This window comes from Pseudophryne corroboree, chromosome 1 (assembly GCF_028390025.1).
Source record: "Pseudophryne corroboree isolate aPseCor3 chromosome 1, aPseCor3.hap2, whole genome shotgun sequence".
Lineage (NCBI taxonomy): Eukaryota > Metazoa > Chordata > Amphibia > Anura > Myobatrachidae > Pseudophryne > Pseudophryne corroboree.
In genome coordinates, this window is record NC_086444.1 from 512,490,315 (window position 1) to 512,502,690 (window position 12,376).

Here is a 12,376-nt window from a genome sequence, read left to right on the forward strand (position 1 = left end):
GCCAATGGTCATGAACAGAAACCCCACTGGGGTCCACTACAATGGCATCCAATCAAACCCATGAGCTAAATTAAGTAGCCAGTTTGTGCAAGATTCACAAATTTCATTTTATTGCTGAGTTAAAATCCATTAGAGAACAAACTCTAGACACTTGGATTCCAACCCTGAACATGGAAAACAAAACTTACTTTTATTGTAAAGCCAACTAGAAACCTCTTTAAAATGAATGGAAAAGCAATTCATATCTAGTTTTTAAATTAACAGTTTTAATAGCAACATTGTCATTGTAACGATAGATAGGTTATTTCATAATATACATCTTTTCAAAACACAGTGGTTTAATGTGTCAGGATGGCTGAGCGGTCTAAGGTGCTCCGTTCAGGTCGCAGTCTCCTCTGGAGGCGTGGGTTCAAATCCCACTTCTGACAATGTTATTCATTTTCTTCTTTGCTCTACAGTTTCTATTTCTTGTTACTTGTGAAAAGATTGACTTTAGAATTAGACAAACACTCACTGCAAATCTCTTTCAATTTACAACATAAAAAATGCATCAATTATTTCATTATTTCCCATGTTGCAATAAAAGATCAGATTGTATTCTCCCTGGATAAAAGAGCTTGAAACCAACCACATATGTGTATATCATATTATTTTTATTATTTGATCCACAATTCTTTATTTACAGAGGTAGCAAAATAAAATATCTCACAAATTCATAATGAGGGCTCCATATCTTTGGCTTAAGAAAACTGCTCTTCTCAGCCAATGGTCATGAACAGAAACCCCACTGGGGTCCACTACAATGGCATCCAATCAAACCCATGAGCTAAATTAAGTAGCCAGTTTGTGCAAGATTCACAAATTTCATTTCATTGCTGAGTTAAAATCCATTAGAGAACAAACTCTAGACACTTGGATTCCAACCCTGAACATGGAAAACAAAACTTACTTTTATTGTAAAGCCAACTAGAAACCTCTTTAAAATGAATGGAAAAGCAATTCATATCTAGATTTTAAATTAACAGTTTTAATAGCAACATTGTCATTGTAACTATAGATAGGTTATTTCATAATATACATCTTTTCAAAAAGCATTGGTTTCACGTGTCAGAATGGCCGAGCGGTCTAAGGCGCTGCGTTCAGGTCGCAGTCTCCTCTGGAGGCGTGGGTTCAAATCCCACTTCTGACAATGTTATTCATTTTCTTCTTTGCTCTACAGTTTCTATTTCTTGTTACTTATGAAAAGATTGACTTTAGAATTAGACAAACACTCACTGCAAATCTCTTTAAATTTACAACATAAAAAATGCATCAATTATTTCATTATTTCCCATGTTGCAATAAAAGATCAGATTGTATTCTCCCTAGATAAAAGAGCTTGAAACCAACCACATATGTGTATATCATATTATTTTTATTAATTGATCCACAATTCTTTATTTACAGAGGTAGCAAAATAAAATATCTCACAAATTCAGAATGAGGGCTCCATATCTTTGGCTTAAGAAAACTGCTCTTCTCAGCCAATGGTCATGAACAGAAACCCCACTGGGGTCCACTACAATGGCATCCAATCAAACCCATGAGCTAAATTAAGTAGCCAGTTTGTGCAAGATTCACAAATTTCATTTCATTGCTGAGTTAAAATCCATTAGAGAACAAACTCTAGACACTTGGATTCCAACCCTGAACATGGAAAACAAAACTTACTTTTATTGTAAAGCCAACTAGAAACCTCTTTAAATGAATGGAAAAGCAATTCATATCTAGTTTTTAAATTAACAGTTTTAATAGCAACATTGTCATTGTAACTATAGATAGGTTATTTCATAATATACATCTTTTCAAAACACAGTGGTTTAGTGTGTCAGGATGGCCGAGCGGTCTAAGGCGCTGCGTTCAGGTCGCAGTCTCCTCTGGAGGCGAGGGTTCAAATCCCACTTCTGACAATGTTATTTATTTTCTTCTTTGCTCTACAGTTTCTATTTCTTGTTACTTGTGAAAAGATTGACTTTAGAATTAGACAAATACTCACTGCAAATCTCTTTCAATTTACAACATAAAAAATGCATCAATTATTTCATTATTTCCCATGTTGCAATAAAAGATCAGATTGTATTCTCCCTGGATAAAAGAGCTTGAAACCAACCACATATGTGTATATCATATTATTTTTATTAATTGATCCACAATTCTTTATTTACAGAGGTAGCAAAATAAAATATCTCACAAATTCAGAATGAGGGCTCCATATCTTTGGCTTAAGAAAACTGCTCTTCTCAGCCAATGGTCATGAACAGAAACCCCACTGGGGTCCACTACAATGGCATCCAATCAAACCCATGAGCTAAATTAAGTTGCCAGTTTGTGCAAGATTCACAAATTTCATTTCATTGCTGAGTTAAAATCCATTAGAGAACAAACTCTAGACACTTGGATTCCAACCCTGAACATGGAAAACAAAACTTACTTTTATTGTAAAGCCAACTAGAAACCTCTTTAAATGAATGGAAAAGCAATTCATATTTAGTTTTTAAATTAACAGTTTTAATAGAAACATTGTCATTGTAACTATAGATAGGTTATTTCATAATATACATCTTTTCAAAACATAGTGGTTTAATGTGTCAGGATGGCCGAGCGGTCTAAGGCGCTGCGTTCAGGTCGCAGTCTCCTCTGGAGGCGTGGGTTCAAATCCCACTTCTGACAATGTTATTCATTTTCTTCTTTGCTCTACAGTTTCTATTTCTTGTTACTTGTGAAAAGATTGACTTTAGAATTAGACAAACACTCACTGCAAATCTCTTTCAATTTACAACATAAAAAATACATCAATTATTTCATTATTTCCCATGTTGCAATAAAAGATCAGATTGTATTCTCCCTGGATAAAAGAGCTTGAAACCAACCACATATGTGTATATCATATTATTTTTATTAATTGATCCACAATTCTTTATTTACAGAGGTAGCAAAATAAAATATCTCACAAATTCAGAATGAGGGCTCCATATCTTTGGCTTAAGAAAACTGCTCTTCTCAGCCAATGGTCATGAACAGAAACCCCACTGGGGTCCACTACAATGGCATCCAATCAAACCCATGAGCTAAATTAAGTAGCCAGTTTGTGCAAGATTCACAAATTTCATTTTATTGCTGAGTTAAAATCCATTAGAGAACAAACTCTAGACACTTGGATTCCAACCCTGAACATGGAAAACAAAACTTACTTTTATTGTAAAGCCAACTAGAAACCTCTTTAAAATGAATGGAAAAGCAATTCATATCTAGTTTTTAAATTAACAGTTTTAATAGCGACATTGTCATTGTAACGATAGATAGGTTATTTCATAATATACATCTTTTCAAAACACAGTGGTTTAATGTGTCAGGATGGCCGAGCGGTCTAAGACGCTGCGTTCAGGTTGCAGTCTCCTCTGGAGGCGTGGGTTCAAATCCCACTTCTGACAATGTTATTCATTTTCTTCTTTGCTCTACAGTTTCTATTTCTTGTTACTTGTGAAAAGATTGACTTTAGAATTAGACAAACACTCACTGCAAATCTCTTTCAATTTACAACATAAAAAATGCATCAATTATTTTATTATTTCCCATGTTGCAATAAAAGATCAGATTGTATTCTCCCTGGATAAAAGAGCTTGAAACCAACCACATATGTGTATATCATATTATTTTTATTATTTGATCCACAATTCTTTATTTACAGAGGTAGCAAAATAAAATATCTCACAAATTCATAATGAGGGCTCCATATCTTTGGCTTAAGAAAACTGCTCTTCTCAGCCAATGGTCATGAACAGAAACCCCACTGGGGTCCACTACAATGGCATCCAATCAAACCCATGAGCTAAATTAAGTAGCCAGTTTGTGCAAGATTCACAAATTTCATTTCATTGCTGAGTTAAAATCCATTAGAGAACAAACTCTAGACACTTGGATTCCAACCCTGAACATGGAAAACAAAACTTACTTTTATTGTAAAGCCAACTAGAAACCTCTTTAAAATGAATGGAAAAGCAATTCATATCTAGATTTTAAATTAACAGTTTTAATAGCAACATTGTCATTGTAACTATAGATAGGTTATTTCATAATATACATCTTTTCAAAAAGCCGTGGTTTCACGTGTCAGAATGGCCGAGCGGTCTAAGGCGCTGCGTTCAGGTCGCAGTCTCCTCTGGAGGCGTGGGTTCAAATCCCACTTCTGACAATGTTATTCATTTTCTTCTTTGCTCTACAGTTTCTATTTCTTGTTACTTATGAAAAGATTGACTTTAGAATTAGACAAACACTCACTGCAAATCTCTTTAAATTTACAACATAAAAAATGCATCAATTATTTCATTATTTCCCATGTTGCAATAAAAGATCAGATTGTATTCTCCCTAGATAAAAGAGCTTGAAACCAACCACATATGTGTATATCATATTATTTTTATTAATTGATCCACAATTCTTTATTTACAGAGGTAGCAAAATAAAATATCTCACAAATTCAGAATGAGGGCCCCATATCTTTGGCTTAAGAAAACTGCTCTTCTCAGCCAATGGTCATGAACAGAAACCCCACTGGGGTCCACTACAATGGCATCCAATCAAACCCATGAGCTAAATTAAGTAGCCAGTTTGTGCAAGATTCACAAATTTCATTTCATTGCTGAGTTAAAATCCATTAGAGAACAAACTCTAGACACTTGGATTCCAACCCTGAACATGGAAAACAAAACTTACTTTTATTGTAAAGCCAACTAGAAACCTCTTTAAATGAATGGAAAAGCAATTCATATCTAGTTTTTAAATTAACAGTTTTAATAGCAACATTGTCATTGTAACTATAGATAGGTTATTTCATAATATACATCTTTTCAAAACACAGTGGTTTAGTGTGTCAGGATGGCCGAGCGGTCTAAGGCGCTGCATTCAGGTCGCAGTCTCCTCTGGAGGCGTGGGTTCAAATCCCACTTCTGACAATGTTATTTATTTTCTTCTTTGCTCTACAGTTTCTATTTCTTGTTACTTGTGAAAAGATTGACTTTAGTATTAGACAAACACTCACTGCAAATCTCTATCAATTTACAACATAAAAAATGCATCAATTATTTCATTATTTCCCATGTTGCAATAAAAGATCAGATTGTATTCTCCCTGGATAAAAGAGCTTGAAGCCAACCACATATGTGTATATCATATTATTTTTATTAATTGATCCACAATTCTTTATTTACAGAAGTAGCAAAATAAAATATCTCACAAATTCAGAATGAGGGCTCCATATCTTTGGCTTAAGAAAACTGCTCTTCTCAGCCAATGGTCATGAACAGAAACCCCACTGGGGTCCACTACAATGGCATCCAATCAAACCCATGAGCTAAATTAAGTAGCCAGTTTGTGCAAGATTCACAAATTTCATTTTATTGCTGAGTTAAAATCCATTAGAGAACAAACTCTAGACACTTGGATTCCAACCCTGAACATGGAAAACAAAACTTACTTTTATTGTAAAGCCAACTAGAAACCTCTTTAAAATGAATGGAAAAGCAATTCATATCTAGTTTTTAAATTAACAGTTTTAATAGCAACATTGTCATTGTAACGATAGATAGGTTATTTCATAATATACATCTTTTCAAAACACAGTGGTTTAATGTGTCAGGATGGCTGAGCGGTCTAAGGCGCTGCGTTCAGGTTGCAGTCTCCTCTGGAGGCGTGGGTTCAAATCCCACTTCTGACAATGTTATTCATTTTCTTCTTTGTTCTACAGTTTCTATTTCTTGTTACTTGTGAAAAGATTGACTTTAGAATTAGACAAACACTCACTGCAAATCTCTTTCAATTTACAACATAAAAAATGCATCAATTATTTCATTATTTCCCATGTTGCAATGAAAGATCAGATTGTATTCTCCCTGGATAAAAGAGCTTGAAACCAACCACATATGTGTATATCATATTATTTTTATTATTTGATCCACAATTCTTTATTTACAGAGGTAGCAAAATAAAATATCTCACAAATTCAGAATGAGGGCTCCATATCTTTGGCTTAAGAAAACTGCTCTTCTCAGCCAATGGTCATGAACAGAAACCCCACTGGGGTCCACTACAATGGCATCCAATCAAACCCATGAGCTAAATTAAGTAGCCAGTTTGTGCAAGATTCACAAATTTCATTTCATTCCTGAGTTAAAATCCATTAGAGAACAAACTCTAGACACTTGGATTCCAACCCTGAACATGGAAAACAAAACTTACTTTTATTGTAAAGCCAACTAGAAACCTCTTTAAATGAATGGAAAAGCAATTCATATTTAGTTTTTAAATTAACAGTTTTAATAGAAACATTGTCATTGTAACTATAGATAGGTTATTTCATAATATACATCTTTTCAAAACACAGTGGTTTAATGTGTCAGGATGGACGAGCGGTCTAAGGCGCTGCGTTCAGATCGATGTCTCCTCTGGAGGCGTGGGTTCAAATCCCACTTCTGACAATGTTATTCATTTTCTTCTTTGCTCTACAGTTTCTATTTCTTGTTACTTGTGAAAAGATTGACTTTAGAATTAGACAAACACTCACTGCAAATCTCTTTCAATTTACAACATAAAAAATGCATCAATTATTTCATTATTTCCCATGTTGCAATAAAAGATCAGATTGTATTCTCCCTGGATAAAAGAGCTTGAAACCAACCACATATGTGTATATCATATTATTTTTATTATTTGATCCACAATTCTTTATTTACAGAGGTAGCAAAATAAAATATCTCACAAATTCATAATGAGGGCTCCATATCTTTGGCTTAAGAAAACTGCTCTTCTCAGCCAATGGTCATGAACAGAAACCCCACTGGGGTCCACTACAATGGCATCCAATCAAACCCATGAGCTAAATTAAGTAGCCAGTTTGTGCAAGATTCACAAATTTCATTTCATTGCTGAGTTAAAATCCATTAGAGAACAAACTCTAGACACTTGGATTCCAACCCTGAACATGGAAAACAAAACTTACTTTTATTGTAAAGCCAACTAGAAACCTCTTTAAAATGAATGGAAAAGCAATTCATATCTAGATTTTAAATTAACAGTTTTAATAGCAACATTGTCATTGTAACTATAGATAGGTTATTTCATAATATACATCTTTTCAAAAAGCAGTGGTTTCACGTGTCAGAATGGCCGAGCGGTCTAAGGCGCTGCGTTCAGGTCGCAGTCTCCTCTGGAGGCGTGGGTTCAAATCCCACTTCTGACAATGTTATTCATTTTCTTCTTTGCTCTACAGTTTCTATTTCTTGTTACTTATGAAAAGATTGACTTTAGAATTAGACAAACACTCACTGCAAATCTCTTTAAATTTACAACATAAAAAATGCATCAATTATTTCATTATTTCCCATGTTGCAATAAAAGATCAGATTGTATTCTCCCTAGATAAAAGAGCTTGAAACCAACCACATATGTGTATATCATATTATTTTTATTAATTGATCCACAATTCTTTATTTACAGAGGTAGCAAAATAAAATATCTCACAAATTCAGAATGAGGTCTCCATATCTTTGGCTTAAGAAAACTGCTCTTCTCAGCCAATGGTCATGAACAGAAACCCCACTGGGGTCCACTACAATGGCATCCAATCAAACCCATGAGCTAAATTAAGTAGCCAGTTTGTGCAAGATTCACAAATTTCATTTCATTGCTGAGTTAAAATCCATTAGAGAACAAACTCTAGACACTTGGATTCCAACCCTGAACATGGAAAACAAAACTTACTTTTATTGTAAAGCCAACTAGAAACCTCTTTAAATGAATGGAAAAGCAATTCATATTTAGTTTTTAAATTAACAGTTTTAATAGAAACATTGTCATTGTAACTATAGATAGGTTATTTCATAATATACATCTTTTCAAAACATAGTGGTTTAATGTGTCAGGATGGCCGAGCGGTCTAAGGCGCTGCGTTCAGGTCGCAGTCTCCTCTGGAGGCGTGGGTTCAAATCCCACTTCTGACAATGTTATTCATTTTCTTCTTTGCTCTACAGTTTCTATTTCTTGTTACTTGTGAAAAGATTGACTTTAGAATTAGACAAACACTCACTGCAAATCTCTTTCAATTTACAACATAAAAAATGCATCAATTATTTCATTATTTCCCATGTTGCAATAAAAGATCAGATTGTATTCTCCCTGGATAAAAGAGCTTGAAACCAACCACATATGTGTATATCATATTATTTTTATTAATTGATCCACAATTCTTTATTTACAGAGGTAGCAAAATAAAATATCTCACAAATTCAGAATGAGGGCTCCATATCTTTGGCTTAAGAAAACTGCTCTTCTCAGCCAATGGTCATGAACAGAAACCCCACTGGGGTCCACTACAATGGCATCCAATCAAACCCATGAGCTAAATTAAGTAGCCAGTTTGTGCAAGATTCACAAATTTCATTTTATTGCTGAGTTAAAATCCATTAGAGAACAAACTCTAGACACTTGGATTCCAACCCTGAACATGGAAAACAAAACTTACTTTTATTGTAAAGCCAACTAGAAACCTCTTTAAAATGAATGGAAAAGCAATTCATATCTAGTTTTTAAATTAACAGTTTTAATAGCAACATTGTCATTGTAACGATAGATAGGTTATTTCATAATATACATCTTTTCAAAAAGCCGTGGTTTCACGTGTCAGAATGGCCGAGCGGTCTAAGGCGCTGCGTTCAGGTCGCAGTCTCCTCTGGAGGCGTGGTTTCAAATCCCACTTCTGACAATGTTATTCATTTTCTTCTTTGCTCTACAGTTTCTATTTCTTGTTACTTATGAAAAGATTGACTTTAGAATTAGACAAACACTCACTGCAAATCTCTTTAAATTTACAACATAAAAAATGCATCAATTATTTCATTATTTCCCATGTTGCAATAAAAGATCAGATTGTATTCTCCCTAGATAAAAGAGCTTGAAACCAACCACATATGTGTATATCATATTATTTTTATTAATTGATCCACAATTCTTTATTTACAGAGGTAGCAAAATAAAATATCTCACAAATTCAGAATGAGGGCTCCATATCTTTGGCTTAAGAAAACTGCTCTTCTCAGCCAATGGTCATGAACAGAAACCCCACTGGGGTCCACTACAATGGCATCCAATCAAACCCATGAGCTAAATTAAGTAGCCAGTTTGTGCAAGATTCACAAATTTCATTTCATTGCTCAGTTAAAATCCATTAGAGAACAAACTCTAGACACTTGGATTCCAACCCTGAACATGGAAAACAAAACTTACTTTTATTGTAAAGCCAACTAGAAACCTCTTTAAATGAATGGAAAAGCAATTCATATCTAGTTTTTAAATTAACAGTTTTAATAGCAACATTGTCATTGTAACTATAGATAGGTTATTTCATAATATACATCTTTTCAAAACACAGTGGTTTAGTGTGACAGGATGGCCGAGCGGTCTAAGGCGCTGCATTCAGGTCGCAGTCTCCTCTGGAGGCGTGGGTTCAAATCCCACTTCTGACAATGTTATTTATTTTCTTCTTTGCTCTACAGTTTCTATTTCTTGTTACTTGTGAAAAGATTGACTTTAGAATTAGACAAATACTCACTGCAAATCTCTTTCAATTTACAACATAAAAAATGCATCAATTATTTCATTATTTCCCATGTTGCAATAAAAGATCAGATTGTATTCTCCCTGGATAAAAGAGCTTGAAACCAACCACATATGTGTATATCATATTATTTTTATTAATTGATCCACAATTCTTTATTTACAGAGGTAGCAAAATAAAATATCTCACAAATTCAGAATGAGGGCTCCATATCTTTGGCTTAAGAAAACTGCTCTTCTCAGCCAATGGTCATGAACAGAAACCCCACTGGGGTCCACTACAATGGCATCCAATCAAACCCATGAGCTAAATTAAGTAGCCAGTTTGTGCAAGATTCACAAATTTCATTTCATTGCTGAGTTAAAATCCATTAGAGAACAAACTCTAGACACTTGGATTCCAACCCTGAACATGGAAAACAAAACTTACTTTTATTGTAAAGCCAACTAGAAACCTCTTTAAAATGAATGGAAAAGCAATTCATATCTAGTTTTTAAATTAACAGTTTTAATAGCAACATTGTCATTGTAACGATAGATAGGTTATTTCATAATATACATCTTTTCAAAAAGCCGTGGTTTCACGTGTCAGAATGGCCGAGCGGTCTAAGGCGCTGCGTTCAGGTCGCAGTCTCCTCTGGAGGCGTGGTTTCAAATCCCACTTCTGACAATGTTATTCATTTTCTTCTTTGCTCTACAGTTTCTATTTCTTGTTACTTGTGAAAAGATTGACTTTAGAATTAGACAAACACTCACTGCAAATCTCTTTCAATTTACAACATAAAAAATGCATCAATTATTTCATTATTTCCCATGTTGCAATAAAAGATCAGATTGTATTCTCCCTTGATAAAAGAGCTTGAAACCAACCACATATGTGTATATCATATTATTTTTATTAATTGATCCACAATTCTTTATTTACAGAGGTAGCAAAATAAAATATCTCACAAATTCAGAATGAGGGCTCCATATCTTTGGCTTAAGAAAACTGCTCTTCTCAGCCAATGGTCATGAACAGAAACCCCACTGGGGTCCACTACAATGGCATCCAATCAAACCCATGAGCTAAATTAAGTAGCCAGTTTGTGCAAGATTCACAAATTTCATTTCATTGCTGAGTTAAAATCCATTAGAGAACAAACTCTAGACACTTGGATTCCAACCCTGAACATGGAAAACAAAACTTACTTTTATTGTAAAGCCAACTAGAAACCTCTTTAAATGAATGGAAAAGCAATTCATATTTAGTTTTTAAATTAACAGTTTTAATAGAAACATTGTCATTGTAACTATAGATAGGTTATTTCATAATATACATCTTTTCAAAACACAGTGGTTTAATGTGTCAGGATGGCCGAGCGGTCTAAGGCGCTGCGTTCAGGTCGCAGTCTCCTCTGGAGGCGTGGGTTCAAATCCCACTTCTGACAATGTTATTTATTTTCTTCTTTGCTCTACAGTTTCTATTTCTTGTTACTTGTGAAAAGATTGACTTTAGAATTAGACAAACACTCACTGCAAATCTCTTTCAATTTACAACATAAAAAATGCATCAATTATTTCATTATTTCCCATGTTGCAATAAAAGATCAGATTGTATTCTCCCTTGATAAAAGAGCTTGAAACCAACCACATATGTGTATATCATATTATTTTTATTAATTGATCCACAATTCTTTATTTACAGAGGTAGCAAAATAAAATATCTCACAAATTCAGAATGAGGGCTCCATATCTTTGGCTTAAGAAAACTGCTCTTCTCAGCCAATGGTCATGAACAGAAACCCCACTGGGGTCCACTACAATGGCATCCAATCAAACCCATGAGCTAAATTAAGTAGCCAGTTTGTGCAAGATTCACAAATTTCATTTTATTGCTGAGTTAAAATCCATTAGAGAACAAACTCTAGACACTTGGATTCCAACCCTGAACATGGAAAACAAAACTTACTTTTATTGTAAAGCCAACTAGAAACCTCTTTAAAATGAATGGAAAAGCAATTCATATCTAGTTTTTAAATTAACAGTTTTAATAGCAACATTGTCATTGTAACGATAGATAGGTTATTTCATAATATACATCTTTTCAAAACACAGTGGTTTAATGTGTCAGGATGGCCGAGCAGTCTAAGGTGCTGCGTTCAGGTTGCAGTCTCCTCTGGAGGCGTGGGTTCAAATCCCACTTCTGACAATGTTATTCATTTTCGTCTTTGCTCTACAGTTTCTATTTCTTGTTACTTGTGAAAAGATTGACTTTAGAATTAGACAAACACTCACTGCAAATCTCTTTCAATTTACAACATAAAAAATGCATCAATTATTTTATTATTTCCCATGTTGCAATAAAAGATCAGATTGTATTCTCCCTGGATAAAAGAGCTTGAAACCAACCACATATGTGTATATCATATTATTTTTATTATTTGATCCACAATTCTTTATTTACAGAGGTAGCAAAATAAAATATCTCACAAATTCATAATGAGGGCTCCATATCTTTGGCTTAAGAAAACTGCTCTTCTCAGCCAATGGTCATGAACAGAAACCCCACTGGGGTCCACTACAATGGCATCCAATCAAACCCATGAGCTAAATTAAGTAGCCAGTTTGTGCAAGATTCACAAATTTCATTTCATTGCTGAGTTAAAATCCATTAGAGAACAAACTCTAGACACTTGGATTCCAACCCTGAACATGGAAAACAAAACTTACTTTTATTGTAAAGCCAACT

At 34.2% G+C, this 12,376-nt stretch overlaps 15 non-coding genes across 15 annotated transcripts; all 15 read left to right on the top strand.

Moving 5' to 3' along the window:
* Positions 1-345: 345 nt before the first annotated feature.
* Positions 346-428, top strand: TRNAL-CAG (transfer RNA leucine (anticodon CAG)). Its single transcript has one exon. It is a non-coding gene; the product is annotated as a tRNA-Leu (tRNA).
* A 678-nt stretch (positions 429-1,106) lies between these two features.
* On the top strand, positions 1,107-1,189 carry TRNAL-CAG (transfer RNA leucine (anticodon CAG)). Its single transcript has one exon. It is a non-coding gene; the product is annotated as a tRNA-Leu (tRNA).
* A 677-nt stretch (positions 1,190-1,866) lies between these two features.
* On the top strand, positions 1,867-1,949 carry TRNAL-CAG (transfer RNA leucine (anticodon CAG)). The gene has a single exon. It is a non-coding gene; the product is annotated as a tRNA-Leu (tRNA).
* Positions 1,950-2,626: 677 nt separating this feature from the next.
* TRNAL-CAG (transfer RNA leucine (anticodon CAG)) lies at positions 2,627-2,709 on the top strand. The gene has a single exon. It is a non-coding gene; the product is annotated as a tRNA-Leu (tRNA).
* A 678-nt stretch (positions 2,710-3,387) lies between these two features.
* TRNAL-CAG (transfer RNA leucine (anticodon CAG)) lies at positions 3,388-3,470 on the top strand. The gene has a single exon. It is a non-coding gene; the product is annotated as a tRNA-Leu (tRNA).
* A 678-nt stretch (positions 3,471-4,148) lies between these two features.
* TRNAL-CAG (transfer RNA leucine (anticodon CAG)) lies at positions 4,149-4,231 on the top strand. Its single transcript has one exon. It is a non-coding gene; the product is annotated as a tRNA-Leu (tRNA).
* A 677-nt stretch (positions 4,232-4,908) lies between these two features.
* Positions 4,909-4,991, top strand: TRNAL-CAG (transfer RNA leucine (anticodon CAG)). Its single transcript has one exon. It is a non-coding gene; the product is annotated as a tRNA-Leu (tRNA).
* A 678-nt stretch (positions 4,992-5,669) lies between these two features.
* Positions 5,670-5,752, top strand: TRNAL-CAG (transfer RNA leucine (anticodon CAG)). The gene has a single exon. It is a non-coding gene; the product is annotated as a tRNA-Leu (tRNA).
* Positions 5,753-7,190: 1,438 nt separating this feature from the next.
* On the top strand, positions 7,191-7,273 carry TRNAL-CAG (transfer RNA leucine (anticodon CAG)). Its single transcript has one exon. It is a non-coding gene; the product is annotated as a tRNA-Leu (tRNA).
* A 677-nt stretch (positions 7,274-7,950) lies between these two features.
* Positions 7,951-8,033, top strand: TRNAL-CAG (transfer RNA leucine (anticodon CAG)). The gene has a single exon. It is a non-coding gene; the product is annotated as a tRNA-Leu (tRNA).
* Positions 8,034-8,711: 678 nt separating this feature from the next.
* TRNAL-CAG (transfer RNA leucine (anticodon CAG)) lies at positions 8,712-8,794 on the top strand. Its single transcript has one exon. It is a non-coding gene; the product is annotated as a tRNA-Leu (tRNA).
* Positions 8,795-9,471: 677 nt separating this feature from the next.
* TRNAL-CAG (transfer RNA leucine (anticodon CAG)) lies at positions 9,472-9,554 on the top strand. Its single transcript has one exon. It is a non-coding gene; the product is annotated as a tRNA-Leu (tRNA).
* A 678-nt stretch (positions 9,555-10,232) lies between these two features.
* TRNAL-CAG (transfer RNA leucine (anticodon CAG)) lies at positions 10,233-10,315 on the top strand. Its single transcript has one exon. It is a non-coding gene; the product is annotated as a tRNA-Leu (tRNA).
* Positions 10,316-10,992: 677 nt separating this feature from the next.
* TRNAL-CAG (transfer RNA leucine (anticodon CAG)) lies at positions 10,993-11,075 on the top strand. Its single transcript has one exon. It is a non-coding gene; the product is annotated as a tRNA-Leu (tRNA).
* Positions 11,076-11,753: 678 nt separating this feature from the next.
* TRNAL-CAG (transfer RNA leucine (anticodon CAG)) lies at positions 11,754-11,836 on the top strand. The gene has a single exon. It is a non-coding gene; the product is annotated as a tRNA-Leu (tRNA).
* Positions 11,837-12,376: the final 540 nt, after the last annotated feature.